This window comes from Mus musculus, chromosome 5, assembly GCF_000001635.26.
Source record: "Mus musculus strain C57BL/6J chromosome 5, GRCm38.p6 C57BL/6J".
NCBI classification, from domain to species: domain Eukaryota; kingdom Metazoa; phylum Chordata; class Mammalia; order Rodentia; family Muridae; genus Mus; species Mus musculus.
The window spans coordinates 65,907,268-65,920,992 of NC_000071.6; the positions used below are offsets into that span (position 1 = coordinate 65,907,268).

At 46.9% G+C, this 13,725-nt stretch overlaps 2 long non-coding RNA genes across 3 annotated transcripts; both read right to left on the reverse strand.

The window, feature by feature from the left end:
• Positions 1-3,859: 3,859 nt before the first annotated feature.
• Positions 3,860-5,556, reverse strand: Gm32474. Its single transcript, XR_376984.4, has 2 exons — positions 5,332-5,556; positions 3,860-5,144 (listed from the first exon to the last, which is right to left on the reverse strand). It is a non-coding gene; the product is annotated as a predicted gene, 32474 (long non-coding RNA).
• A 1,767-nt stretch (positions 5,557-7,323) lies between these two features.
• On the reverse strand, positions 7,324-12,450 carry Gm32556. Of its 2 annotated transcripts, XR_868457.2 has the most exons (5): positions 12,284-12,450; positions 10,987-11,093; positions 10,496-10,626; positions 7,721-7,822; positions 7,324-7,573 (listed from the first exon to the last, which is right to left on the reverse strand). It is a non-coding gene; the product is annotated as a predicted gene, 32556 (long non-coding RNA). The 2 variants fall into 2 exon arrangements; XR_376986.3 differs by lacking the exon at positions 12,284-12,450 and having other exon boundaries at positions 10,987-11,487.
• Positions 12,451-13,725: the final 1,275 nt, after the last annotated feature.

Here is a 13,725-nt window from a genome sequence, read left to right on the forward strand (position 1 = left end):
AAAGTAGACTTCAATGTGGCCACATTGGTAAGAGAAAGAAATAGCTATGCCCCATGACCCTCTAAGGGTCTCCCTCTCCGTCTCCGTCTCTGCCTCTCCGTCTCTGCCTCTCCGTCTCTGCCTCTCCGTCTCTGCCTCTCCGTCTCTGCCTCTCCGTCTCTGCCTCTCCGTCTCTGCCTCTCCGTCTCTGCCTCTCCGCCTCTGCCTCTCTCTCTGCCTCTCTCTGCCTCATTGCTGGCAATGTCTCAACATGTACACTCTCGACTACTGTTCCAGAACCATGCCTACCTGCCCACTGCTATATTCTGCACCATGATGATCATGAACTTTACTCCCCTCTGGAAGTGAGCCCTAGCTAAATGGTTTCTTCCATAAGTTGTCTTGGTCAGGGTGTCTCTTCAAAGGAAAAGAAAAGTCACTAACACAAGTAGAAAGGTTGATCTACCCTGAACTGATTTGGGGTCCATGCATGATAAAACAAACTGTGTCCCTCAAAGGGGACTTCTAAGAAGAATTCCCAATTTACTATCTTATGTCTATAAATAACTGGGCATGCATATAATTAAAACTGGATATGTATGGGAAAGGACATTCACAGTGGAGAAATGATTGTATAACTTAGCCCGTCAATCAGCGCAGAGAACCACCTAAACTTCCAGTAACCAAACTCCTCCTTCTTCCCCAACCCCTAAAAAGGCAATAACCTGGAGCCCTTAAGTATTCCCACTTACTGTCAATCTTGATAGTGTATTCTTTTTTTCTAATCCCTACTATAACTTTGATTTGAATAAGCTTTCTCTGTTGCTTTGCAATCTTTGGGTGCCTTTGCACGTTTCGGGTTTTTGTTTTGTTGGGTTTTTGTTTGCTTTGTTTGTTTTCTGAGGCAAGGTTTGTCTGTGTAGCCTTGACTAGTCGTCTTAGAATTCCATCTATAGACCAAACAGGCCTTGGACTCACAGAGATCTGCCTTCCTCTGACTCCCAAGTGCTGGGATTAAAGGCATGCATCATCACTGTCTGGCCTCTGTGCCTTTAGTTCATACTTGAATAAGAGGCTAAGAACCTGGAAACACTGGTCCAGACCATCAGGGACAGAATGAATGCTGAAGCCTTGAATGACCAAGGTGCCATGTTGCCTATAGTTGATCCATCATTGCCTCTGTGTAAACTCCCTTTCCAACAGACAAGGTCTCCTTCTGACTAGCACCAGAGTCCCAGTCTTTTCCATCCCCAACACAGGACTCAGTGCGTGGTGAATTCCAATTCCTCGGTGGTCCATTGCTACCATAGTCTGAGAGCCAAAGGGGTTAGGATGGGGGACACACATATCTTTTTAGAAGATTGTTGTTCCGGCCACAGGCAGGTTACAATCCCTACTTTCTTTGTCTTGAGTGATTATGACATCATGTTATGATTACATAATGAAATACCAATAGCTGAATAACTCATTAATCAAGTGTGATAGTTACTGCAATAGCATTGAAAAGAAAAATTGTCCCAGTATGAGACTAGGAGATCCCCTGTTTTGTGAGGAATGTAATTGATGACTTTCTTCTGGGAAGGAAACCCTTGCTCCCAATGAAATGCCTGACTATTTTCTGACAGAGAGCAATGGCATGAAGCCTTGTTCTGGGAAGCCCATTGTACCAGGCAGATTGCCAGACCATAGTCCACGCTGCCTGGCCTTCCCTTCTCCTACAATATGCTCTTGCAAAGTGTAAATCTTTGAACTGGATTCCCAGAGGCTCCCCTCCCTGCAGAATGACTGCAACACAGTGATGGTCACCAGAAAGGAGGGAGAGCTCGTTCTGATGGGTTGGTGGAGTGAGTGAGTCAGGGACCCTGAGAAAGTGTTGTGTGATATTCATAACTCAGAGTCTCCATCATAAGACCTTGAGAAACATCAGGCATGCTGGCACATGTCTTTAATCCAACTACTTGGGAGTCAAAGGCAGGTGGAGCTCTGTGAGTTCAAGACCAGCTTGGTCTATGTTGTAAGTTCCAGGCCAGCCATGACTACATAGTGAGACTGTTTTGAGGGAGAGAGAGGGAGAGAGAGAGAGAGAGAGAGAGAGAGAGGAAGAGGAAGAAGAAGAAGAGGAGGAGGAGGAGGAGGAGGAGGAGGAAAAACAGACCAATAACAGGAACCCAAACCCCAAAACCTCAGGAAGAGGCAGTATGAATTAAATGTTGGGTGAGAACAGCTTGGTGCTGTGCCCAGTTCCCATCAGTGTACCATCGATGGTCACTATGACAACCTGGACTCTGGAGTCAAATGCATGCCTCCCAAGATCTGCTACTCTCGGTAGGTTGACTGCTTAAGCAAAAGGTTTCTTGGAAAACAGCCGAGGCATGAGGACAGCTTGTCCCCAGATACCTTTTCTAAAAGCAAGAGGTAAAGTTCCCACATGGAAAATGCAAAGACCCAGTCTAGCCGTGAGAAGTTAGGTCTGGGGAGCGCTGACAGACTTTAAGTGGGCTTTGTTTTGTCGCTGTTATTTTTCTTCCCACAGAAGCTAGCCGTTTCTTTACAGCTCACTACTTCTGTTGTTTCTTAACCCAGCTCAGTGGATACATGACTAACCCCAACTGCTAACGCCAACGTCATGTGCTGATGGGGACTCTAGGACCACATAACTCACAATAAACGCATTTGTATGCTTTGCTCTTGTAAACCTCTCCTAGGCTAGCTTAGCTCCAGGGCTCAGCTGAGACCCTAAGGGGATAGAATAGGAGGCATGCCAACCTGCGTTTCCTTGCCCAGAAGAGTCTGAAAGTCCTAGGTTGGCAGTTGATTTCCATCAAGTTCTTGGCCCCAGTTTACCTTCTGACCAGCCGATAGAAGCACCCTGGCCAGGTAGTGGTGACGCATGCCTTTAATCCCAGCACATGGGGGGCAGAGGCAGGTGGATTTCTGAGTTCAAGGCCAGTCTGGTCTACAGAGTGAGTTCCAGGACAGCCATGGCTAGACAGAGAAACCGAAGTGGGGGAGGGGGAAAGGAGCACCCTGTGGCAGGATCCAGGGAAGGGCATCTGTAGCTTCAGGTGCTCACTCTTAGGGATAAGGATGGGGTTCCCTCCCCCAGCTCCAGGCTTGATGTGGAGATGGCATCCACATTTTTTTTGCTTTCAAAGTCCTTCCTGTGGACTATGGAGGGATAGCTAAGTCATAGAGCAGGCCCCAGCAGGGATATGTTCTTAGAGGCCTACCAAGTCTGCCCGCCACCTGCTGCAGTGGAGAAGGCAGAACCCACTTGTGGCTTTGACTGTGCAGCTGTGGCTCAGGTATAGTTCTGGGCTGTCCTTTGAGCTCGTGGTTGGGGCTGAAGGGGGGAGGGGGGCTGCTACACTCCACTTGAGCCCGTCTCTTCTCTTTGCCTTGAGTGAGGAGTGTGTGAGACACTCACACTTGCAGAGCAGAGTGAGTGTGTGAGAGGCTATGAGGGGAGGAGATGCAGCAGGTGGCTGTTCCTCAGCTCTGTCCCTACTGTGGTGAACGGAATAAGAAAACAACAACAACCAAAAACATCAGGCCCATAGCAAGCTTCGCTGGCTTATGGGGCACCTTCATGAGAATTAGAAAATGTCAAGGTACCTACTCTGGGTACCTTGCTTGGCCAGTGAAGGTGCCCAGAGCTTGGCAGGCTCAGTACAAGCATGGCTTCAGTCTGCACTGTCTTTTCTGCCTCTTGTCTTATTCAGTGAGCAGCCCACACAGTGGTGACTGGCAGTCCTGATGACTGATCTCAAACACTAAGGAAGAAAAAAGGCATAAGTGAAGAACTAAGTCGAGGGGGTGTCTCCTCTTGGTTATGGCTGCAGTGCCCGATGGATAAAGGTAAAGAGAACTCTAGAAAGTGTTGCTGTTAGACGACTACTTTTATTTTATTTTATTATTTTTTTTTCAGCTTGCTTTCTCTACTTACTCTAGGATCCAAACCCGAGGGGCTGGTGTGTCTTCCCACCTCAAGGGCATCATCAAGCCAGGTGGTGGTGGTGCATGCCTTTAATCCCAGCACTTGGGAGGCAGAGGCAGGAAGATTTCTGAGTTTGAGGCCAGTCTGGTCTACAAAGTGAGTTCCAGGACAGCCAGGGCTACACAGAGAAACCCTGTTTCGCAAAATTAAAAAAAAAAAAAAAAAAAAACCAAACCCAAAGCAAACCAAAACCAAAGTGTGCAAGTGTTTCAGAATACTGGACCACCAAACTTCCTTCAGTCCACAAAGAGGAGGCCTGAGGAAATGGAAATGAGCAGAAAAGGCAGCTAGAAAATGCTCACCAAGTGGCCGGATGGGCAGTCTGCCTGAGGCAATCAAGGGTCAGGCCTGCTGTAATTCATCCTGTCCTGGGAGGGGTCTATGGTCCTCGGTGGGCATCTTGGGTTGAAGTACCACTGGCTACAGGTGAGGGTGCCCTGTGCCTTTTCCCAGACTTCCTGGTTTGTCAGAGCTGCAGCTTTACTGGCCTGGGAGGAAAGTTCCACCGCCTGGCTGACAAGCCTGCAGAACTCCAGGTCTTTCTCAGGGACCAAGCCCTTCAGTTCCTGCAGCAAACGGTTCAGCTGTGCCCTGGCGTCCTGCACTTGTGCACTGGCATCCGGGGAACAGATGCTCAGCTCACTCAGAAGCTGCAGGGTGGTCCTCAGGGCTGGCTCCTGCCCACTTCCTTCCATGTGGACAGCCTGCACGGGCAGCTTGTGTCACGTAGTGTCACAGGACTCTGGCCAGTGTCTTGTATTGCTCTTTGAAGCACTCTAACACAGGATGAAGAGGGTTCAGCACCTCCGTCCAAAGTGGAAGAATGGTGGATTCCTCAGAGCAGGGAGTAGCGTGAAGCCTGCAGCCTCTGATGCTGGTGCTGTCCCCAAGACAAAGGGAAGGAGAGAGCAAGGAGAAAGAGTAGTCCAGTCCTGGTAGCTGCAATATGACAAGAAAACAGAAAAGGTTTCTGCAGCAGCCAAAGGAGAGAAGCCACCTGAGGGAAGGAAGGCCAGCACATTGCCTAGGAGCAGAGAAGAGAGCCAAGTGATGGGGGACGGGCAACCTGCAGTCCGCCATGCTGGAAGGGCATGGATCTGCCAGACCTACACCTCTCCACCATCGATGACAAAAGAGGGTGTGTCTTCCCACTCTTGGTGCTTCCTTCCTGTAAAGGGAACCTAATTAACATCCCCTCCTCTCCCACCCCACCCCACCCCACCCTGTACAAACATTCGAACCCTAGTGGAGGATGTACTTCATTAGTAAATGTGGAGAAGCAGCTGTGAATGGTTAGCCCCACTGTTCTGTTTCATGTCGGGGGCTAGGGCCAGCCAAGGCTAGCACAGGCTCACCATTGCTCCAAGGTGCTGTAGTGTCTTCTTTATAGCAGGAGATTAAGGGTTGAGCTCTCTCTTCTCTACTTCTGCGGAGCACTGCTGGGCATGGTGGGAAACCTCCTGGGTCTAGGGTTCAGGCAGCAAGTTCATTTACCAAGTGTTGTAAGGAAGAGAGGATGCTTATAGAGACCTGATATATGTTCTTTCTCTGTTCTCTCTGTCTTTGTCTGTCTGTGTGTGTGTGTGTGTGTGTGTGTGTGTGTGTGTGTGTGAGAGAGAGAGAGAGAGAGAGAGAGAGAGAGAGAGAGAGAGGAGAATGAATGTTTTGTGTCTATTAGAAATTGAAGCCAGGGCCTTGCACATGCTAGATGAGTACTTCACTATCAAGCTAAATATCTAATCTTGTCCTTCTCTTCTAACTTTTTTAAATGATTTTTTAAATTTAATCTAATTGTTGGGAGTTTGGGGAACTGAACACGAGGCTTCACTAAAGCTGGAAAAGGGTTCTACCACTCAGGCAACCCCAGTCTCATTTCTTAATCTCTGCAGAATATGGGTGAAGAACAAAAATGCAGCTTAGTGGGAGAGTGGCTCCGAGACCTCTGTGTTGGAATCGTTGGGTTTTATGCACGCATACAGACAGCTACATTCACACCCAGAGCCCTATCCACTGTACCCTGTAGCCTGCTTCCTTCCAGAACTCATCCTTGAACCTGTGGGCACCTGGGTGGGGCTTTACACATACTATTCAAGTGAAGGAAATAGAAGCGCTCTCAACCTAATGAAAGCTATGACGAGGCTCCTCCTACCGTGTTACAAAGCCTTCTGCTAAGATCGCCTTTCCTTTTAGAAGTATCTGGAAAACATCTTGGGGTCCACCCTACCACCTGCTTCCACACCGAAGCATCTTACTTTCTTAAACCAAGGATGTGTATTCCGGGAAGATGGGCTTGATTTTATATGGTTCCTCAGGCCGCCTTCTAGGTGGCAGGGTTTCCTGGTTCATTCACAAGAGGCTCCCCAGGGCCATCTTTGGGTTGGCACTGTGCTGTGTGCTAAGGCAACAGAAGGTGGAGACACATTCGGGTCCTCATGCTACCAGCTCCTGAGAGAGAGGGAAGGTCGGAGCTTGAGAAAGGTTCCCTGATGGTTCGAGGGCCAAGGAAGAACATGGCCAGGATTCTCAGCGAACAGCTAGGAAAACAAAACAGAACAAAACAAAAACAAACAAACAAAAAGCCAAACCAAAACACACCAATAAGTGGCCTTTCATTTTTCTAAATGAGTTTCTCCTTTCCTGGTAAATTTTCTTTTTTTCTTTTTCTTTTTCTTTTTCTTTTTCTTTTTCTTTTTCTCTTTCTCTTTCTTTTTCTTTTTCTTTTTACACAATGACATTTTACTCAGCTGTTAAGATTGAAACTACATTATTGGCAGAAAAATGGATGGAACAGGAGATGATGTTAAGTAAAATAAGCCTGACTCAGACATATATCGTATGCTCGCTCTTATATATATATGCAGAGCCCAGGTTTATATAATGCATGTACATACATAACAAGATAAAACAGAAGTGGGGGCTACTTGGATGGGAAAAGGACCAGCAAGGAGGAATGAGCACGAGAGGGTACAGGGGAACAAGGGATAGTGATACACATGCCTAAGAGCCTTGTAGGGAACTTATAATTCTGTATTTCCTTTCTGGCAATGCTCTGTGCCTGTTAGTCAGTTTGCCAGAGACCACCCATCTCCATATGTCCATATCCAAGTAGCAGATTGTCAGGTTCTCGGCCATCTTAACAGAGCTCAGTGAGCAAGCTCACCCAACCTCCTTCAGAGTACTTTGACATTTCTCCACCTTCCGCGGTGTTACAGCCAAGGTGAGTCAAATGGAAGGAACCTTATTCCTCTTTGACAGTTTGACAGGATAAGCCTGAGAGGGAAGCCACATCAAAAAGGGTGCCTGCTGGCCACCATTAGGTGACTTCTGCACAAATGAGTCAGTCCAAGTCAAGGCTTCCTTTCCACAGGGGGGGGGGGGGTAGGTTTTCCATTCACACAGGTACCCACAGCCATTTTGCTGAGCACATGTAAGATGAACCACGTTGTGGCGTTCGGTATTCAACATGACTTTGTATTGACAAATCGATTCTGGGCCCAAAGAAAACTTACCTAGTTGTCACTCAAAAGATGTAGACCCATTTGGTGACCAGAGTACAGAATCCAGGCAAATAAACGTCATAGATTAAAACACCTGAAACTTAAAATCGTGGTGATATTTAACATGGCGTCCGGCTTCTATTTTGTTTTGGGACAGGGTCTTGTAGCCTAGGCTGGTTTTGAACTTGAAACGAGCCACTTGCTTTAGTCTCCCAGGTATTAGAATTTCAGGCATGTGTCACCTTACCTTGTTTTAAGCTTTCTGTGTTTTCATTTTATTTTATTATGCTGAGGTTTGAATTACTGGCCTATAGCCCCATCTCTGGTTGTTAAACATCGGTTCTCTGTTCTGTAAAAAAAATAAAATAAAAAGTAAAATCACAATTTTTATCAGGTGGGATGATGAAAGAAGTGCCCTCATAAGGCTGTGAGGTTTCAGGGAGGTAACCCTTGTAAGAAATAAGCCAGCAAAAGAAAATGAAAGCATAGACTCAGTTCTGTTGGCACCAGGATATTCCAAACCTATGAGTTAACAGTGTGACCTGCGGCCTGCAGACCGGTTGCCAAGCCAACGACCACCATATCCCAGAACCCACTTGGTTCACCTCCCACCCTTATTTGTGTTACGTCATTTTCCTTATAAATAAGAACACCCTGTACTGGCTAGTTTTGTGTCAACTTGACACAGCTGGAGTTATCACAGAGAAAGGAGCTTCAGTTGGGGAAATGCCTCCATGAGATCCAACTGTAAGGCATTTTCTCAATTAGTGATCAAGGGGGAAAGGCCCCTTGTGGGTGGGACCATCTCTGGGCTGGTAGTCTTGGTTCTATAAGAGAGCAAGCTGAGCAAGCCAGGAGAAGCAAGCCAGTAATGAACATCCCTCTTATGGCTTCTGCATCAGCTCCTGCTTCCTGACCTGCTTGAGTTCCAGTCCTGACTTCCTTGGTGATGAACAGCAGTATGGAAGTGTAAGGTGAATAAACCCTTTCCTCCCCAACTTGTTTCTTGGTCATGATGTTTGTGCAGGAATAGAAACCCTGACTAAGACACACCCCTTCCTTGCTCTCTTTCTTTCTTCTCTCCCTTTCTTCTCGCCCCTTCCACTCGCCCTGCCATTCCCTTGTCTCTCCCTCTCAATAAACCTCTTTCACGTGGAACCACTTTGGCCTAGTGTGCTGTGGGCTACACAGAGAAACCCTGTCTCGAAAAACCAAAAAAAAAAAAAACCAAAAACCAAAAACAACCCTCTATCCAAATACATCAATTTCTACCTCAAAAAGGTGAGAGAAAACTTTTTTGGGTCTGTGAGATTAGAGCTTCCAGACTTTGTGGTTCAGCACCTGACAGACCTGGCAGAGTCCGAGGATCATTTTACAGTGGAGAGCAGGGAACGGGGAGGGCCTGGTGCCAGGTTCAGGAATTAATTGCTTTTCTGGATAAACTTTTATTTTTAATTAAACTTAAGGGTAGGAGGTCTTTGTGACCTCCTTGGGCCTGTTTTATAGTGGAAGATTTTCTTTATTATTTTCTTTTTTTAAAAAAAGATTTATTTATTATTATGCATAAGTACACAGTAGTCTTCAGAGTCGCCAGAAGATAGGCGTCAGATCACATTACGGATGGTTGTGAGACACCATGTGGTTGCTGGGATTTGAACTCAGGACCTTTGGAAGAGCAGTAAGTGCTCTTATCCGCTGAGCCATCTCATCAGCCTTTATTATTTTCTTTATTACTCGTGATATACTTGGCTGGGCTAAAGGAGACCCTTCGAAGCTCATCTGTCATTCCAGATGTCTTCAGTCTTAGGGGACAATGTAATTGGAAGATGAATCACTCTGTCTAAAATGGAATCCTCACAAAGACAAAATACTTGGTCCTCTAGGTATTAAGTGTTTTTACACGATGCCGTGTCTGGTGTCTGCAAGGGGGAAAGGCCTTCACAGGCCCAAGTCACAGACAATGGTGTCTTTTCTCATCCCAGAGGCAGTAGCTGGATGTAAGGGGCTACAGCTGTCCTAATACACCTGGATAAAGCAAGAAGAACCTACTTGAGGATAGCCTGAGGTAGAGCATCCACCAGGAGGAGACAATGCTGTTAGGGATATGTCCCAGAGTTTCTATTGCTGTGAAGAGACACCATGACCATGGCAACTCTTATAAAGGAAAACATTTCATTGGGGCTGCCTTATAATTTAGAAGTTTAGTCCATTATCATCATGGCAGGAAGCATGGTGGCAAGCAGGCAGAAGGAGTTGAGAGGCCTGTGTCTTGATCCGCAGGTAGCAGGAAGAGACCGTGAACAATGAGGCCTGGCTTGAACATCTGAGACCTCAAAACCTGCCCTCTAATGATGCACTTCCTCCAACAAAGCCACACGTACTCCAATGAGGCCACACCTCCTCATGATGCCACTCCCTAGGGACCCAGGAGGGACAGTTTTATTCACACCACCACAGGAAAAGAAGGTCTTGGTTTTTGTCAAGAGACACACCGGTCAAGAAGTTTATTTAGCAAAGCAAATTGAAACAAGTAAGTTGTCAAAAATCAAAAGCAGGATAGCCACACAGTGGACTCGGGGTTACAGAGTTTAGAGATCATTTCTCATGAATACTTATAAGGTAGGTTACATATTCATGAATACAGTGATTTTTTTTTTTTTTTGCCCCTTTCAAATCACAGATTTGGACCAAATTTCTTTCATTTTCAAGGTACTTTTCATGTTCTTCCAGAAAAGTCCACAAAGGGATAAACCATAATCTAAAGGATATAATAGTGAAACCGAGGTACACACACAGACACACAACATACACACAACATACACACACATATACATACACACACATAACATACACACACAGACACACACAACATACACAACACACACACACACAGACACACACACAACATACACATTCACACACACAGACACACACACACATACACACACACACACATACACACACACAACATACATACACACACTCACAGGAAAATGCTCTGCAGTTTTTGAAATTGATCTACCTTCAGCGGAGAGGCCATCTATCCACAGAGAGGCATCTGACTGCAAATACAGCTACGAAGAAACCGCTCTAGCTCTTCGGTGGAGTCTCTCCTTTTTGAGATTGCTCAAAGTCCCAAGACTGATCTCACAACTGTTAAGATATTTTGTTATTTTAAAAACTGAAGCAGGAGCCGGGTGTGGTGGCGCATGCCTTTAATCCCAGCACTTGGGAGGCAGAGGCAGGTGGATTTCTGAGTTCGAGGCCAGCCTGGTCTACAAAGTGAGTTCCAGGACAGCCAGAGCTATACAGAGAAATCCTGTCTCGAAAAACAAAAAACAAACAACAAAAAAACAAAAACAAAAAAAAAAAAAAACTGAAGCAGGTGTGGCAGAGGCAGAGGGGCAGAGGGGCAGATGGAAAAAGGAGCAAAGTGGACAGGGGCAGAGAGGAAAAGAGGCAGAAAAAAAAAAAAAAAAAAAAGCAAAACCAAACAAACCCATGAAGCTTTACCATGAAATCTGGGGCTGAGCGTTTGACAAAGCTTGTCTGGTGGTCCAGGACTGGAACAGGACTCAGGGATGTGTAGGGCTCCTATCTCCTACCTCCACTGCTCATGCCTATTAACAATGAATGAATTCGTGAGGGGACGGGGCCAAGGCCAGGTTGCTGGAGACTAACAACAATGAGAGAGAACTGAAGGAAGAGGAAACTAGAAGCAGCCTGCCAGAGCCCTCACTCTCTCTTCAGTCTTCTTTTGGGGGCCTGGTTTAGGCTACAGAGGAAGGACACTTGATCCCTGAAGAATCAGCCCTCATCTGCCTTGAGAGGACAGGCCCCTGATGATCAGGGATGGAACTCCTACTCTAACAGGACTGAGTCCCAGCGGGGTGGCAGAAAGCCTGAGGGAGTGTGGCTGCTTTTAGCACCTTGGGGTGCAGGAGAAGGCTGTCATAGCCTCTCAGAGAGAAAAAAAAGAGCACCTCTCCTTCCTGGTTGATTTAGGCTCATTTTCAGAATTGGTCTCTTTAGTAGAGCCCTGGGACTGGGTTGCCATGGTTACGCTACTTTTAACAGTGAGGGTAAGTGGCCTCCCTTAGGCCATGGAGCTCTTAGCTACTGATTTCAAATTTTAATTTCTCCTCCATGGAGATTGCCCTGTAGAGGGGGAAAAGACACATGGATAGGTGAGTCCTGGGAGGAAGGCGAATTTAATTTGAAAGGGTTTATACTTTATCCACAGATCAAGGCAGAAGAGGGAGGTGGTTCAGAGGGGCCGCACTTGAGGACATTTACCTACACTCCCAGCACCCAGGGGATGGAGGCAGGGGATCACAAGTTTGAGGCCAGCTGAATCTATATTAAAAGGGGGAGGTTAGGCTTAGAGTCACACAGCTTAGCCTGAATCTTGGCTTTATCATGTATGACTTGTGTGACCTCAAGTAGATAGTCTCCTCACAGAAATGGGGACCCTCACAGTGAGCTCCAGAAGATACTGAACTGGAATGGCCCCCCCAGGGAGAACTCCAGGTAGCCTAGGCTAATTAGATTCTTTCTGTCCTGCTGTTAGCCAAGAGGCCAAAAAATGGAGAAGGTCCCTTTGCTCTTGATATCTCTGTTCTAAGTTACAAAGATGTAGCGGGGGAAGGGAGGCGTGCACCACTCAAGCAGACTGTGGTTTCCACAGTTTCCTGCCTGCTTTGGCTGGCTACGGTGGCTACTTCAGTTGTCCTGCCCCCTCTGACCCAGACCGACATGAACGCGCCCCCCCACCCCCATTCTGTATCCTGTCCAAAGGCCAGAGCCTCACCCAGGTTTCCGTGAGCTGCCATCACGGTAGGATCTTTGTCATGGCTCTCCGGCCTCTGTGGGACTGTCTGCCTCGTGGCTTCTCCAGCACATGTCTCCCTGGTGTGTGCAGTGCAGTCCCTCTATGGAAACTAGTTTCTTCTCCTGATTTTCACAGCGGTTTCCTGTATTACGGGCTTATTTACATTTTAGACAGAGCTCACCACAAGTTAGAAGATGGAGGTTTACAGTGCAAAAAAGCAAAAATAACAATCCAGTAGAAATTACCTTTATTTTCTGAGATGTCTGTAGAAGTTCTGCCATGGTGTCATCGAAGAGTCCCGCTAAGCTGCTGACCTAACCCTCAGCCCCAACGCAGACTCCCAACAGATGCCATGTCTCTGTCTCTCTTTCAGACCAGTGGCGGTTCTCTCCCATAGCCAATCAAACATGGTCTTTCCTCTCTGCTTTGCCATCTGGTGGCCATGGCTTTGTCATGGTCACACTACAAACACAAGGAGCCCATCAGAGAGAGGAGGCAGGGGAGGGCCAGCTTTCCTCCTCTGGAGGCAGATGGCTTCCCTTGCTACTCTGCCCATGCAATCATCCCGACTGAGACGGAACCTGGCAAGTGGAGTCTCTAACAAGACAGCAATGTGTTCAAGTTGGATGCTGTTAGTATGTAAGAAATGCTTTTTTAAAGATTTATTTATTTATTTTATGTATATGAATACACTGAGCCTTCATGTGGTTGTTGGGAATTGAATTTAGAACCTCTGCTCGCTCTGGTTGGTCCCATTTGCTCCGGTCAACCCCGCTCACTCAGGCCCAAAGATTTATTTATTATTATACATAAGTATACTGTAGCTGTCTTCAGACACACCAGAAGAGGGCATCCGATCTCATTACAGATGGTTGTAGGATTTGAACTCAGGACCTTCGGAAGAGCAGTCAGTGCTCTTACCTGCTGAGCCATCTTACCAGCCCTGTTAGTTAGGGTTTTACTGCTGTGAACAGACACCATGACCAAGGCAACTCTTATAAGGACAACATTTAATTGGGACTGTCTTACGTGTTAGAGGTTCAGTCCATAATCATCAAGGCAGGAGCATGGCAGCATCCAGGCAGGCATGGTGCAGGAGGAGCTGAGAGTTCTGTATCTTCATCTGAAAGCTGCTAGCAGAATACTGGCTTCCAGCCAGCTAGGATGAGGGTCTTAAAGCCCACGCCCACAATGACACACCTACTCCAACAAGGCCACACCTTCTAATAATGCCATTACCTGGGTAGAGCATACATGAACCATCACACACCTGGAGGCCAGCTTTTGCTTGATCTTTAATCTGGTTTCACTTTATCTCCACTCTATACCTCGCCACCCCACCCCCACCCTACCGCCATCATTATTTCTAAGCAAAATAGTTCAGCCGTTTTCACAATCCCCATTCGCCCATGCACTGGGGG